The sequence below is a fragment of the Dermacentor albipictus genome, chromosome 9 (genome assembly GCF_038994185.2).
Source record: "Dermacentor albipictus isolate Rhodes 1998 colony chromosome 9, USDA_Dalb.pri_finalv2, whole genome shotgun sequence".
In the NCBI taxonomy this organism is placed as follows: Eukaryota; Metazoa; Arthropoda; class Arachnida; order Ixodida; family Ixodidae; genus Dermacentor; species Dermacentor albipictus.
The window spans coordinates 76,384,677-76,400,072 of record NC_091829.1 but is presented as its reverse complement, the minus strand read 5'-3'; the positions used below and the strand labels follow the sequence as shown (position 1 = coordinate 76,400,072).

General features: G+C 45.5%; 1 protein-coding gene and 1 long non-coding RNA gene across 5 annotated transcripts in view; one reads left to right on the top strand and one right to left on the bottom strand.

Annotated features, from left to right (window-relative positions):
* LOC139049437 (uncharacterized) overlaps positions 1-15,396 on the top strand; it is a 70,600-nt gene that overhangs the window by 13,890 nt on the left and 41,314 nt on the right. For all 4 annotated transcript variants that reach the window (XR_011508254.1, XR_011508253.1, XR_011508252.1 and 1 more), the window contains one exon: positions 6,339-6,436. This is a non-coding gene — a long non-coding RNA (uncharacterized lncRNA). The remainder of the gene's footprint in view (positions 1-6,338; positions 6,437-15,396) is intronic.
* The window catches only part of LOC135921341 (uncharacterized), a 1,279,318-nt gene that overhangs the window by 1,260,900 nt on the left and 3,022 nt on the right, over positions 1-15,396 (bottom strand). The gene's annotated exons all lie outside the window — the stretch shown is intronic.

The following is a 15,396-nucleotide window of genomic DNA, read 5'->3' as shown; positions in this document are numbered from 1 at the left end:
AATAGACCGATATGCGGCTGCAGAGAGAGCCAGTACTCAGAATTACCACGTATTTTTTGTGTTTCCGTTTGTTTTACATAAAACCAACTTTTTTCTATACCCAGGCAGGTAATACATTGGTCCGCGCAAACTAAGGTCGTTCCTAAGTGCTAGCGCCACGCTTTTGGGAACGCGCTAACTGCAACGCCAATGTGTTTTGTCAAACATTTATGGTCGGATCTCCCGTAACTATTTCGAGTGTTTGGAGTTATGCTAAGCTGACATGGCTTCACCAAGCGTCGGCTTCAATTTCCTAATTGCGACGATTACGACAAGGTAATAATTGAGAGGTTATTTAGGTAATATCCTCGTTAGGCTACCATCACATTGCGACTTCGCATACAACTTGTATAAGCTCCTTACGAAATACCCTTTAAGAAGTGGAACGGCAGCAAGTGTGCCAGGGGCTCTTAAAGCGAAGCTTCCCATATGTGTGTTTGACATATTTGGATATATTTAGGTATATGTATTATTTCTTCGTTCGTACAATTTTAATCGCCCTTCCTTTTCCCTCAATAGCGTACATCGTCTTAGTAAGCCCTAGAAAAACTATAAACATTGCTTCAATATAAGGTTGTAACCAGAAAGATCCAACACTACAAGTTCGTTATATACAACTTCAAGCTAGCCTGTTGCGTTGACTAAATTCATGCACAGCTGCACGCATTTAGATATTTAAACAATATTGGAAGTAGATTTTTTCCAAATGACGAACGCACTTGGCCCTAGAGCGAATAATAATCATCTTGCATAAATGATCTTAGTTAATTAACTAATTAGGCGGAACATAAAAAGTACTCTAAGGAGCGCAAAAGCATATGCTTTCGGTTTCATTCAGCTGCGGTTAGCCACATTTAAAAAGATAACCCTTGGTTAAAGTTACGTGAAACACGTTCTATATATGCCTTAAATTACAGCTTTAGTGCCTGTTTAGGGTGCCCAATAAGGAAATTTTTACTGCCTAAACATCCGATCTTCACTGATGCCGTATATCTTTAACTGCAACTATTAGCAGCTTGCAGTGCTTACGTTGGTTAGTAGTTATACGGGTCATGGGCAAATTTATGAAATACTTTTTAAATATCGCTTCCCTTCTTCTCACTACGGTGATCGTGTTACGCTTATGGTTTCTCTTTCTTTGCGCATATCTGGTTCGCAAGGACCTAAGGTCCTATTAGCGCAACAAAATAGAGGCGACTCCAAACCTTGTTAAGTTTGTGCCTGGCACATTGGCCCCGCTAGGATCAGCTGGGAGAATGCGTACTTACGGCAATAAATCGCTATGTCTGTAAAGCAATTTTCTATTATTTCGTTCCCTCAGTACTTTAAAAAAGCAAAGGCGTTGCAGAAATGAGCGGACAAAATAGAATTGAACCGGGATCTTACATTTACAATTTGTTGCTCTACACGCAAATCTTCAGCCGTAGGTACCAACGTACAAGTGTTGTCGACGTTGATTAGTAGGTGCGCTGATGTTTCTTGTGATTCGTTGCTGCAGAGCTAGAATTCTCCGAACAGAATTTGGTTGTTAAACAGGCGCGTCTACTCTCTGGCTCTGACAGTGTATTACGTTTCATCTCATCTGGTTTCGGTAATATCACTAACTGTTTGTAAAAGTCATCATCATCATCACAAGCCTCATCATACTCATCATCAGCCAGATTGATGTCCGCTGCAGGACAAAGTCCTCACTGCTATATCGAATTACCCCTGTCCTGCGCCAGCCGATTCCAACTAGCGCCCACGAATTTCCTATTTTGTCACTCCACCTAGTCTTCTCTCGTCCTCGATCGCGTTTCCCTTCTCTTGGTAACCATTCTCTAACCCTAATTGTCCAACGATTATCTAACCGGCGCAATACATGACCTGCACAGCGCCATTTTTTTATCTTGATGTCAATTACAATATCATCTATTGCCCTGTTGCCCTGTTGCTCTCTGATCCAAACCGCTCTCTTTCTGTTTCTTAACGTTATGCCTAGCAATCGTCCTTCAGTCACTCTTTGCGCGATCCTTAACTTGTTCTCAAGCTTCTTTGTCAGTCTCCAAGACTGCCCCATATGTCATCGAACGCTAGTAAAATGCACTGATTGTACACCTTCCTTTTCAATGATAATGGCAAGCTTCCAGTCAGGAGCTGGCAATGTCTGCGTATCTGATCCAATACATTTTTCTTCTTCTGTGAATTTCCTTCTCATGATCAGTGTTCCCTGTGATTAATTGACCTAAGTAAACATACTCCTTCACACACTCTAGAGGCCGACTGGCGATCCTGAACTCTTGTTCTTTCGCCAGGCTATTTATCGTTATCTTTGTCTTCTGCATATTAATTTTCAACCCAACTATTACACTCTCCCTGTTAAGGTCCTCAATTATTTGTCGTAACTCGTCTGCATTGCTGCTGAATAGAACAATCTCAACGGCAAACCGAAGGTTACTGAGATATTCGCCGTCCATCTTTACTCCTAAGCCTTCCCAGTTTAATAGCTGGCATACTTCTTCCCAGCACGCAGTGAATAGAATTGGAGAGATTGTGTCTCCCTGTCTGACCCCTTTGTTTATAGGTATTTTCCTGCTTTACTTGTGTAGAATTAATGTAGCTGTAGAACCTCTGTAGATATTTTCCAAGGTATTTACGTAAGCGCTCTCCTTGATTAAGTAATGCCGCTATGACTGTTTGTATCTCTACTGAATCAAATGCCTTTTCATAACCTATGAAAGCCATGTGGAAACAAACACGTCTCGCTACCATAGGCTAACAAGAGAACTTGTTCCATTGGCTCATTTGTTCGATCTCCGGTAAAATAAATGCGGAGACACAGTGTCAGCGTAAAAACAAGAAACTCTGAATGCAAGAAAAAAATAACAAAGTTCAAACAATGTTGGCGAACAGGTGTGCCGAAAAAAAATAATCCTCTTGCAGTCGCAGACTGCCAAGAAACGAAACGAAAACGCCCCGGAGAGCAGCGAATGATCCGATATCGGGAAAATGCGTGGTTCTGAAAGGCACTGACACGCCCAAGCTCCGAGCCCTAATCGTGTTCGTTAACGCGTTCACACAACGGCAGCAGGGTCAACGAAGCCACCCCAATAACATACGGAAGTCGAAATAAGCTTTTCTGTTAAGCCCATGCTTAATTCTCTTCTGCGACGCGGTGGCCTGGTTGTCAATGAACGGCGACCATACATAACGCCTTTCTTCTCTAGCACTCTGCCCTCTTTCAGGCTTCCGCAGTGCAACGGGCTGTTCTGCCTCGTAAACTTCTCCCGTGCAGCTACCGTTGGGGCGCTCTTTGTTAGGTTTATCGTAGTTGCAGCAAGGTGTAAAACACTATGGGCAGGACCACAATTAGGCATCAGAGGTCGTACGGTTACTGTGGGTTGATCAGCCCTCACGATTTTTTCTGGTCGATTGTTTCTTCATCAGACACATTCCTCTATTCCTTTGCCTCTTATAGGCGCAGGAGTTGTTTTCTGTGTTCCAAGAAAGAGGGTTGACTGTAGCCTTATCTGCAATGACACTGCTGAAGCGCGCATGGCAGCGCCGATTGAAGTGCCGTAAGGTTCTACGCTGGGTTCCGACTTGTCAGATCAAGCTTGGAAAGAAAGGAAATTTAGCGGCCATTCAGCCTCACGGCGACGTCAATCGATGCGTAAATTGCGCGCACTGCAGAAAAATCTGTGTTGCTTTCTGAAGCTCCATATTCAGCGTGTTTAAAACGTAGTTTGAGATGTGTTGAACTCCCCTAAGATGACATAAAGCAATGACAAATATAACAAGTTGTGCCTGAAGAAGTAAAGCAACACCCTGAAGCCAACGTTTCTACAATGTGTGTTTTATTCGTCAGGGCAAGTTCCCTATCGAAAAATTATCGACATGTTTCTTCGTCGAAACAGTGGTTTCAGGCTGATGCTGCTCCGGTTCGACCATTATCGTTCACCTCGTTTCTATGAACCGGTGACGGCTGCGGCTTGTTTCATGAGTGATAGTCAAAATGAGGTGGGAGAGAAAAAAGAAGGCTGACGAAGTAAGGACGTTTCTTGGCTTTGTCAGACTTGTTTTCCCTTTCCTACCTTACTTTGACTATTACAGATCAAACAAGGTACAGCCAGAAAAGCGTCTGGTGTGCTACTGTGTAGACTAGGGGTATAGGAACAAAAGACATTAGCAAAAAGTAAATAGGGAAAGAGCGAACACAGATCACACGCAGAAATGGGCACAAGACTATAAATGAACCTTGGTTTGTGCACTTCACTAGCTCCACTAGTGCGCGAATAGCTTATTGCGCACCAGAGCTCACTCAATTATGTAATTACACGCCTTGATGTGAACAATCATAACTTTCCTTTTGTCGAGATGCGTCAGTCGGCTACTCGACTCCTCCGTGCCCCCTACAACATTTACTGCTTCTCGTATAGTCAACGTTAAAGTTTTGGATGCAGTAGGTGCATCTTGCCGAATGATAACTGGAATAAGGCGATAATTTTACAGGAGCAGTCACCGGTAAAAAGAAACGTAAGCGCGATGATAATATGAACTTCCCGCGTATTTTAAGATCACGTGGTTGGCAAAAGCTGAAAAGTTCGATGTTGTAATCTAATTGCTGAGAATGATAGCACTCGATAAATGACTGTCCGAGCGGGCAACAAAGCCTTTTGTCTATTCACGCTGGCAGTATTTCGCTTACTGCAGTTCCCCCTTTCAGCTTTCTATCTCTCCTTTCGGGGCTTTATTTCTTTTCCTTCTGACATTCGTGTTCTCTTGCATTACTGTTCTTCTTTGAATGTTTGCTTTCTTGCGTGTTCCAAACCTAGCACAACCTATTCTTATCTCCAGTCTCGTTAATATCCGCTTTCACTGCTAAGACGCTTCTTTCATCTCGTTTTCCTTTGTTCCCACATGCCCTTGATAAATAGGTTGCTCTGGAGAGGTCGAGGTAGAAATCTGCCCCCAGCTATGTTTCCGTCTGTGCCACGGGAAGAGCTAAATACAATTGGAAAAGAAGAAATGGCTTCCGCTTATACACGCCCTTCCTTTCACTGAAATGTTCTATTCCCGCGATTCTTTCCTCCGTGTAGGTATTTACATTTCCGCTCCCATTTACCACTGTGCTTTTTCTATTTTTTGCGTTTGCACGCCCACTTTTCTATACAACTTATTTTACTCCTTCTTTATGCTCTATCGGTCTTTGTTCTACCCGTTCCCATTTCTTTCGTTTCTTGTGTCAGCTCCTACGTCTTGTCATCATTCGTTCAAACAGCCAGGTTAGGTTCAAGCTGGATAGCCATCTCCTCAAGGTACGCCCGACTTCCGAGATTTTACGGTACCTTCATTTTGACATTCTTTACTGGCCGGTGCGTCGGAGAATTTCCCTGAGTTCTGGTGAAACCAAATACAATCGGGAACAAAGGAACAGTAGCGACTTTTTAAGCACATCGCAGTCATTAAATTTTCCTTCTCTCCAATCTTTCTTTTCGCGCCTGAGGCTATTCATGAAATTATTTGCATTGTAACTTATCTTTCTTCCTTTTTTTATTATGGACCCACCGTCGTCCCTATATTATTTATTTTACCATCTTCCGTTATTCCTTAAAGTCCTGTGCTCCTAACACTCCTATTGCTTTTATTTTTTCGTCATAAACTCCTTCACCGCTGTTTTCTTTCCTTGATTCGTTCCAGGAGCCAGGTTTATATTTGAGCTGGACCGCCAGCACCACAAAGTCCGCGCACCCTACAGGCGGGTTTCCCTGGTGCCTTCGCCTTTAATTTCTGCACCGCATGGCAGATGGCAGCACTTCCTGGAGCACACGACGGACTGCTCAAACACAGACGGCGCGCCAATGCCTGTCCGTCGCAGTGGATGGCCAGGGTGTCATCGGGTCTCTGAAATCTTTCGCATACTTTCGCCAGTACCACATCGGATGCTCGACCGCTGTTGGGTTTCGCTCGCACAGTCATGCATGTTTTCGTACACGCGGGAACATTGCGTCCACTATGCCAGCCAACGTGCAATCCTCTCAGGCTGAAAACTTTCCTTTATACGAACACTCTGTTTAAAACCTCGTCTGGTGGTCTTACGCGTCGCTGTCCTGTCGGTGAGTCAGCAGACGAGTGCGGCTCCCTGGAGATTTAGTTTCAATAGGAACAGTGTCCCAGTACGCGCTTCACCGGATGGTCGCCGCACTCTGTCACCGGCTCATTTAGTGCATAGACAACGAGAAGGACAATGATAGCGCTTCGGGGATTGTACAGGTTGTCTTTCTATTACTTCACGTTTTAATTTTTTCTTTTCTTTTCAGAACTATTATTCAAGTTGCGGTTTGTGCCGTTGGCGTGTAGAGCATGCATTCGGTGCTCGCACCCTGAAGCAGAGGGAAGTCGTCGTTGTCGTCGTGTCGTACGTATCGCCTTTGACTGTCGAAGTAACGCGCCTTATAGAAATATTGACCGCAGATTCTGATGTTGCGTTGTTGAGAGCGTTGACGGCAACAGCATTCGTGATCGGCCACACTTCTGGCTGCATTCTGGTGGCCTTCAGTAAGCCGTCCTACGCTGCACGTGCTTCGGAAGCACCTAATCGACCACATAGTGTGCGCTTCCGTGGTTTGTGTGCAAGTCCGACTATACAGAGTGCTGTTCAAGAAAGTGCATGGATCCAGAATGCGATACCTACGTACGTGATGTAAACATTCCAAACTCTTGTTTGTTGTACGGTACTTGGTTATGATTGTAGGAGGCTGATCGGCTGATACCCATAGATTCACTAGCGGTACTCCTGCATTTCCTGCACTGTTTTGGTTCGTGTTGAGTTTTGTAGAATAGTTTACCGTCTGTTTGCTATCGCTAAGTATATGTGCTACTCTGATCCATAATGAGCGAAGTCTCTGGTAAAGGCGTTGCGGTAGATTGAGAGACTGTGACACCGGGAAAGAAAAAAAAGCTATGAACATCTGTTCCGAGAGTTCATTGATGACAGCGGGTGAAGGAAACATGGAACAAGGAAACCATATCAGTAAACTCAAGCCCCCTTCAGTTGAAGATTCCAAGACCCGATCGTTCCCTTTGGGCAAACGCGCTGATAGACGACGCCGCCGTGTTGTAGTAAGTTTCTCAGCGTTGCTTTTGTCGAGCGTCTCGGGGGAACCGACGACAACTATAGGAAGTGCTGTTTTATCACTAAATACCCTCGTCCTCGACAGCGACTCCGAGCTCTTGTCAAGCGGGGCCTTTGTTCGCGGAAAGGGCGCTGAATTTTGCTGGCGTTCTTTCCTGTTCCTGCTTTTTTTCAGCTTACGTCAGTGACGGGTCGCAACGTTCTCGAGAAAAGACTTTCGAAGTACCGCCAGACCATGCCTTGAGGAACTAGTTTTATTCTCTCGGGAGTACGGAACTATCTGAAGCAGCCACTGCGAGGAACCGATATCGTCTGCTTCGATACAGCCTGAAGCTCCCGCCGGCGCCATCTGTGTCTTGTGTGAAATATTTCTTTTTAACATAACAAAACCTGCACGTCGTTCTTACCTCTATCTGGCCCGAAGTTTAGACAGCGACTTCAGCTGATCTCCACATCATTCTTTTTTTTCTGTCTAGTCGTTTTCTTTTTTTTTCGTTTCGAAATATTGTTCTCCACATGCGCAGGTACTCATCTACAGTAGTGTTTTATATGGCGAATGTTTTTGCGCACATTTTCAGTAAGTTTTAAAAATCGTCTTTGGCAGATAGCGCAATTACAATCTTTTAGCTGGATTGCCCATACACGTGGACATTATCTGAGCGAAGAACCAAAATGCATAACTCCTTAATAAGAAATATCATCTAATTACGTTTTTAACTACTCACATTACAGCACCTATTGCAATATACTAATTTTAGCTCCGAGACTGCAGGGCATATCTCAGACGAACACCTTTCAACATTGGGGCATATTGCATACTTCGCTTGCCTTTTTATGCAGAAGAAAGCAAATGCGGCAGCCCTGACTTTATGTTTACGTCTGAACAGTGTGCCGAAAGTTCCCACACAATGTACTTTATGAAGGAATTTGTATTTGGGGTATTGCAAGACAACTGGGAAGAATTTATTATCGTGCTATTATACAATACTGCAGTGACCACTCTTAAGTACCAGTGAAGCAAAATATTTGATGGTATAGCACTAGTGTGAAACGGTTTCCTGTACATTAACAAGTCTACTTAGGGCAGGTAGTGACGGCGGATCCGGATCATGAGACGGAAATAATCAGAAGAATAAGAATGGGCTGGGGTGCATTTGGCAGGCATTCTCAGATCATGAACAGCAGGTTGCCATTATCCCTTAGGAGAAAAGTATATAATAGCTGTGTCTTAGCAGTACTCACCTACGGGGCAGAAACCTGGAGGCTTACGAAAAGGGTTCTACTCAAATTGAGGACGACGCAACGAGCTATGGAAAGAAGAATGATAGGTGTAACGTTAAGGGATAAGAAAAGAGCAGATTGGGTGAGGGAACAAACGCGAGTTAATGACATCTTAGTTGAAATCAAGAAAAAGAAATGGGCATGGGCAGGACATGTAACGAGGAGGGAAGATATAAAACTGTTTACAGCGCAAACACATGCAACCACAAAGAAGGGACAGGACACAAGCGCTGACTGTCAACTAACATTTATTAACGGAAGACGGGTGCCTTATATAAGGGGAAAGGCAGAAGCGAAAGGGGAAGGGAATGATACAATCGGGGAAAATGATGATGCGCATCGATAAACGAACATGCCAGCAGTCAACGCATTCAGGCGCGAAGAAACAAGAAAACGATGAAACTAGACAAGTTTCAAGTAGACTAGTTTCATCGTTTTCTTGTTTCTTCGCGCCTGAATGCGTTGACTGCTGGCATGTTCGTTTATCGATGCGCATCATCATTTTCCCCGATTGTATCATTCCCTTCCCCTTAAGCTTCTGCCTTTCCCCTTATATAAGGCACCCGTCTTCCGTTAATAAATGTTAGTTGACAGTCAGCGCTTGTGTCCTGTCCCTTACTTTGTGGTTGCATGTGTTTGCGCTGTAAACAGTTTTATGTCAAGTATGCACCAACTCGCCCAGAAAGAAGTTTTAATGAGGAGGGAAGATAACCGATGGTCATTAAGGGTTACGGACTGGATACCAAGGGAAGGGAAGCGTAGCAGGGGGCGGCCGAAAGTTAGGTGGGCGGATGAGATTAAGAAGTTTGCAGGCACGGCATGGCCACAATTAGTACATGACCGGGGTTGTTGGCGAAGTATGGGAGGGGCCTTTGCCCTGCAGTGGGTGTAACCAGGCTGATGATGATGATGATGATGAACAAGTCACCGTTTCGCCCGACCGACGAAGCATTGATTGCAATAAAGAGTTATTATACAGCTATACGAAAGAACTTAGTCATTTTATCAGCTGCACAAACTCCTGCAAACATTTGCTTACTAACTAAACCAACAGGCACGTAGTCACGTGCGTAAAGGCAGACGCCAACACATCTCACCCGATGACCGGTGACACTCGCTGACAGAAGAACGCCGGTGTGACGAAGGGCGGCAGCAGCGCAAGCGCTCCCTCGTGCTCCCTCGTGCTGCCTTCGTGCTACCTTCGAACTATCCCCAGTCGGCTAGCCTTTGAACCCAGCGCAAATTTCCTCCAGGATAGGATGCGACCGCACGCCGCTGCAGCTGTAGAAGAGAAGGTGCGCACAAACTTGTCCCTTTCCCACCTGCTAGAACGCGCACATCTCCCCGCTCTCACCCTCCCCCCTTGCGCGTGAGAAGATGGCGCGCAACCTCCCCCTCCCCCCAGCGCCCTCCTTTCTTGGGAACGTCAGAAGAGATTGACGCATCAAGCCGCCAACCTTCTCGGCTCGGCCTCGCAAGCCTTCGGTCGCATCAAAGCACAAGGGCGCGCAGCCGCGATGTTATCACACTCGAACTTCATATGGAACATCACGGCGATTCCCACGCCGACGATGCAATTAGCCTGTAGTGCCAATACAATTGCTGCCGCAAAAGAAACGAAGGGTTTCACTATGTAAGATATACGCGCCATTCTGCAGGTCCACTTCTTCATACTTGCGATATAGTGTAATTTCGTCTACACAAGTAGGAAACGAAACGCGGCCACACGAGCTGTTGGCCGCTATCCTTGCTGTCTCCTATTCCTTACTGCCTCCAGCGTATAGTATTTGAGGAATGGTTTCACCAGCGTGACGTCAGCCATCTTGTGTAGGGCGACCTTTTAACTTAAACAAATTATGGGGTTTTACGTGCCAAAACTACTTTCTGATTATGAGGCACGCCGTAGTGGAGGACTCCGGAAATTTTGACTCTCTGGGGTTCTTTAACGTGCACCGCATTTCGCCTCCATCTAAATGCGGCCGCCATGGCCGAGATTCGATCCCGCGTCCTCGTGCTCAGCAGCCCAACACCATAACCTAATTCCAGTATTTTGCGCATCTCCTTTTTTTCCGCTTTCGACAATCAATGTACCGCAATCCCATTGAAATGGCTAACTTCTTAGTGGATAATGCTGTTTAGTACCCTCGTCTTGCTCAACTCTCAAGCGATTCCCGGATTTAGGTTCTTGTATTCGACACGGCAAGCTTCTATGAAGACGTGGAATCGGCGATGGGTAGAGTGCAAACTAAATACACTATACTAATGGGCGACTTTAATGCCAAGGTAGGCAAGAAACAGGCTGGAGACAACGCATTGGGCGAATATGGCATAGGCACTAGGAATAGCAGGGGAGAGTTATTAGTAGAGTTTGCGGAACAGAATAATATGAGGATAATGAATACCTTCTTCCGCAAGCGGGATAGCCGAAAGTGGACGTGGAGGAGCCCGACCGGCGAGACTAGAAATGAAATAGACTTCATACTCTGCGCTAACCCTGGCATCATACAAGATGTGGACGTGCTCGGCAAGGTGCGCTGCAGTGACCACAGGATGGTAAGAACTCTAATTAGCCTAGACCTGAGGAGGGAACGGAAGAAACTGGTACATAAGAAGCCGATTAATGAGTTAGCGGTAAGAGGGAAAATAGAGGAATTCCAGATCAAGCTACAGAACAGGTATTCAGCTTTAACTCAGAAAGAGGACCTTAGTGTTGAAGCAATGAACGACAATCTTGTGGGCATCATTAAGGAGTGTGCAATGGAAGTCGGTGGTAACTCCGTTAGGCCGGATACCAGCAAACTATCGCAGGAGACGAAAGATCTGATCAAGAAACGCCAATGTATGAAAGCATCTAACCCTACAGCTAGAATAGAACTGGCAGAACTTTCGAAGTTAATCAACAAGCGTAAGACAGCTGACATAAGGAAGTATAATATGGATAGAATTGAACATGCTCTCAGGAACGGAGGAAGCCTAAAAGCAGTGAAGAATTTAGGAATTGGCAAAAATCAGATGTATGCGTTAAGAGACAAAGCCGGCAATATCATTAATAATATGGATGAGAAAGTTCAAGTGGCTGAGGAGTTCTATAGAGATTTATACAGTACCAGTGGCACCCACGACGATAATGGAAGAGAAAATAGTCTAGAGGAATTCGAAATCCCGAAGGTAACGCCGGAAGAAGTAAAGAAAGTCTTAGGAGATATGCAAAGGGGGAAGGCAGCTGCCTCATGTCTCTTCGCACTCAGCGCATCATTTAGGTAGAATGTGATGTATATATTTGCTTATTTGGACATATTGTATAAATTTTTGTCTTAGCTAAAGAACCTCAATTCACTTCATGTTGCGGCGTGTGTCGTCACGTGCTGCTCCCAGCATGCTACTCACCTTGGGAGTTTTGCCACCAGGGTGAAATTCCCAGCTACATTTAAAGATTTCAGGAGTGTTTGCTACACACTGCAGCACTTAGTTCCATGACTGGTGGCAGCAGAGCCCTAACATTAGCAACGACACTGAATTTAGTACCCTCAAGAACATTAGCATAGCTTAGTTTCTTGCTACAAATCTGCTTAGGAATGCTATTCAAGCGACAGTCATGAATGCAGCATGCTGAAGGGGACACGCGGGGGCAAAATGCATTTAGTATTGTTTTCTATTTAGATTACCTTACACCACCCAAGCGCTATCACAGGGCAATATGCCGCTACTTCTGCGTTCAAACAGCGTGCTGTTCTATCCTTCATGTGCAATAGCACCACAGCGATTGGTAACTTCGGCGACACAATACTTTTCGGGCGCAACGTGTACTTTCAGTTATGTTTCGAGCACGTGATCCGCTATTCGGATTACAATTTTAACGTGACAGCGTTAAGGAGCTCATGTCGCAGAAAAGCGGGTGTCGTCGGCGTTAGCAGCGTTGGCCGTGAGGGAAAAGTCTCGGAAGGCACTCTAAGTAAAAACAACTTGCAAAATGTGCTGAGTGGGAATGGAACCAGGGTTTTCGGAGTGTGAGACAGAGTCGCTACCACTCAGCCATGAGTTCGATACTTCAAATCGGGGGAAAAGCGCCTCTAGTGAATGCGGTGTTACCTTAGAAAGGGGCCGTACTAACTTATACTGTGGCGTATATCGGTAATTATTGAAGCGGTCTGCGCTGGACGCATGAAAGAAGACGAAGGAAGGTGCTAGGGGAGAAGTGAGAAGGAAGAAGTGGGAATAAAATGGCGGATGACACCCGTCTCACTTAGATGATGTCATTTCTGTTGCCGTTCTAGTTAGGAACGCTACATTTTGGCGCAGCCGACAGTTTTCGAAGACCAGCGATGCGGGTGACGTTTTTCGTCGACCAGGCGTCATCAGAGTCTGTTGTGTTCACCCGATACCAAGTGCACGGTGAGCCAGCGACGGACCTTCCTCTTGAAGTTAGTTCTACCGCGCTGATCAACGTGGTACTGCAACAAGCTGCAATCAGCCGCCAAGCCCTCGTGCAAACAGGATCGGTGACAGTGAATCTACAACTGCAGACACTGAGCGAACTCGTTCTGGAACCCATACGACGTGGCACCCTCAAAGAGGAAACGCCTGCCGGGAAGGTGAGCCTAGACTTGAGTGTTATGGAACTGCAAAGGAACATTATACAACAGATCGAAATAATGAGAACTTTCGTCCAAGCGCTTAGTCGAGAGCAGTCAGCACGAAGTATTGTTGAACCAGATGTTTTTGAAGGAAAATCGCAAAATGCACACTACTGGCTGTGTTTTTTCGAGTACGCCTGTGACAAGAATCTGTGGCACTCCGACGACACAAAGATTTTGCATATGCGCCGCTATTTGGGCGGTATAGCCAGAAAATGGTATGACGTGCAACTCATGGATTATGGAACAACATGTTGGGAACTGTGGAAAAGCAACTTTTTAGGGGCTTTCGAAGGCAACGCAGTAGAAAGATGGGATGCGGCACTGCGGTTCAGTTATACAGGTGGCTCTCTGCTTGAGTACTGTCTTGAGAAGCGTCGCCTGTTGTATTCTGCAGAACCGAAGCTGTCGTCTTCTGCTGTTGTAGCTTTGATAACGCAAGGGTTGTGTATCGAGATCCGTTGTCATGTCCAGCTCAAAGGTCCAAGAACGTTTGATGACCTTCTGAACTTTCTACAGACCTCAGTGCCAAGAACTACATCGAGAAGACAGCCAGATGGTAGAACAGAGCAACTTGATTCCAATCTAGAGTCGTTGCCGTCAACTGAATGTGAACACAGCTTCATAAACAAATCTCTGGGAAGCGTAAATCATGACTGTGAGGATGGTGAAGAACCAATTACCGCAGTTCACGGCAACCTACTTCCACATAATCTGTCTACCGTGCATCACAAGCCCCAGAAAAAGAGCTTCAGTGAGACAGTATATTTGGTGTCGTCAAGCTTATTGTACGCCCCCATTAAGGTAGATGGCATTGAAGTGAAGGCTCTCGTTGACAGTGGAGCTTCGGTATCTATTATCAACAAGACTCGAGTGGATGCCAGTCGTCTGCACGCTGGTAGAACATTGCGTGTCCAAGCCTACGATGGGTCAGTGACCATGCATAGCGAATGGGTAACCCTGGCTATTGAATTTCAAGGAAATGCTATTACCAGTGACGTATTGGCCATTCCCAATGTCACCTACGATTTTCTTTTGTCCCGTCCAGACATGAAGAAACTTAAGATGAACCTCTATTGGGATGACAAGGTAATGGCCGAAGACACGATAAGAACAGAAGACCCTGGTGAAGAACCTAGTGTATCAAGGCTAATTTTTCACCACGAAGACATCAAGACTAAGTACCCAGAGCTTATATGCATAGGAAGCTACCCTCCAGCAATGAAATCCCATGTCGTTCCTTTCGAGCTCGCAGATAAAACAGTGGTTCGTAGAGCCCCCTATAATATGTCCAGAGATAGAAGGTGTGGCTGAAAAAGGAGTTGCAAGAAATGTTAGACGCAGGTATCATCCGGCCTTCTGTATCCCCATTTGCTTCTCCTATCACTATTGCACCTAAAGAAGACGGGACATTCCGCCTCTGCACAGACTACCGGGCTCTCAATCGTCAAACTGAATTGATACCTTATCCAATGCCGAGAATCGACGACATCATTGACGAAACCGGTGGTTGCCATTGGTTTTCACGAATAGATCTCTGCAAGGGCTTTTGGCAGATTCCACTAAGTGAAGAAACGAAGAAGTACACCGCGTTCATAACCCCATTTGACTTGTTTGAGTACAACCGCCTACCATTTGGTTGGAAAAACTCCCCTGCGTGGTTTCAGAAGATTATGACGGACATTCTGAAACCTTACCTGGGCACATTTTGCAATGTGTACATCGACGACATCATCATCTACTCAAAGACAAAGGACGAACACCGTAGTCATCTTTCAAAAGTTCTTCATGCCCTCAGTCTTGCCCAACTCAAAGTCAACTTCAAGAAAAGTGCGTTCTTTCAAGATACCGTAGTATTTCTTGGCAGGGTGTTTGATGGACAGACTAAAAGCACCAAGCAAGAATCGGTAGAGAGAATCTCCAAGCTGGTAAAGCCTTATGATGTGCACTCCCTGCGCGTTTTTCTTGGCCTTGCAGGACACTTCCGGGCGTTTATCAAAGACTACGCACTGAGAACAAGGTGCCTCACACGTTTAACTCAGAAAGACGTGCCTTTTCATTGGGACGAGAAGTGCGAAGCTGTCTATCGTGAGCTTGTAAAACTAATATCGTCGGACCCCATCTTGCGAATACCGGATTTTTTCTTGCCTTTCGTACTGAACACGGACGCATCACATTATGCTACCGGTGCAGTTCTATACCAGAAGCCATCCAAACAAGCTGATCAAACCAAACACTACGTCGTGGGGTACTACAGCTATACCCTGAAACCCGCCGAAATCAATTACTGTACCACAGAAAAGGAAGCTCTGGCCGTCTTAAAAGCTG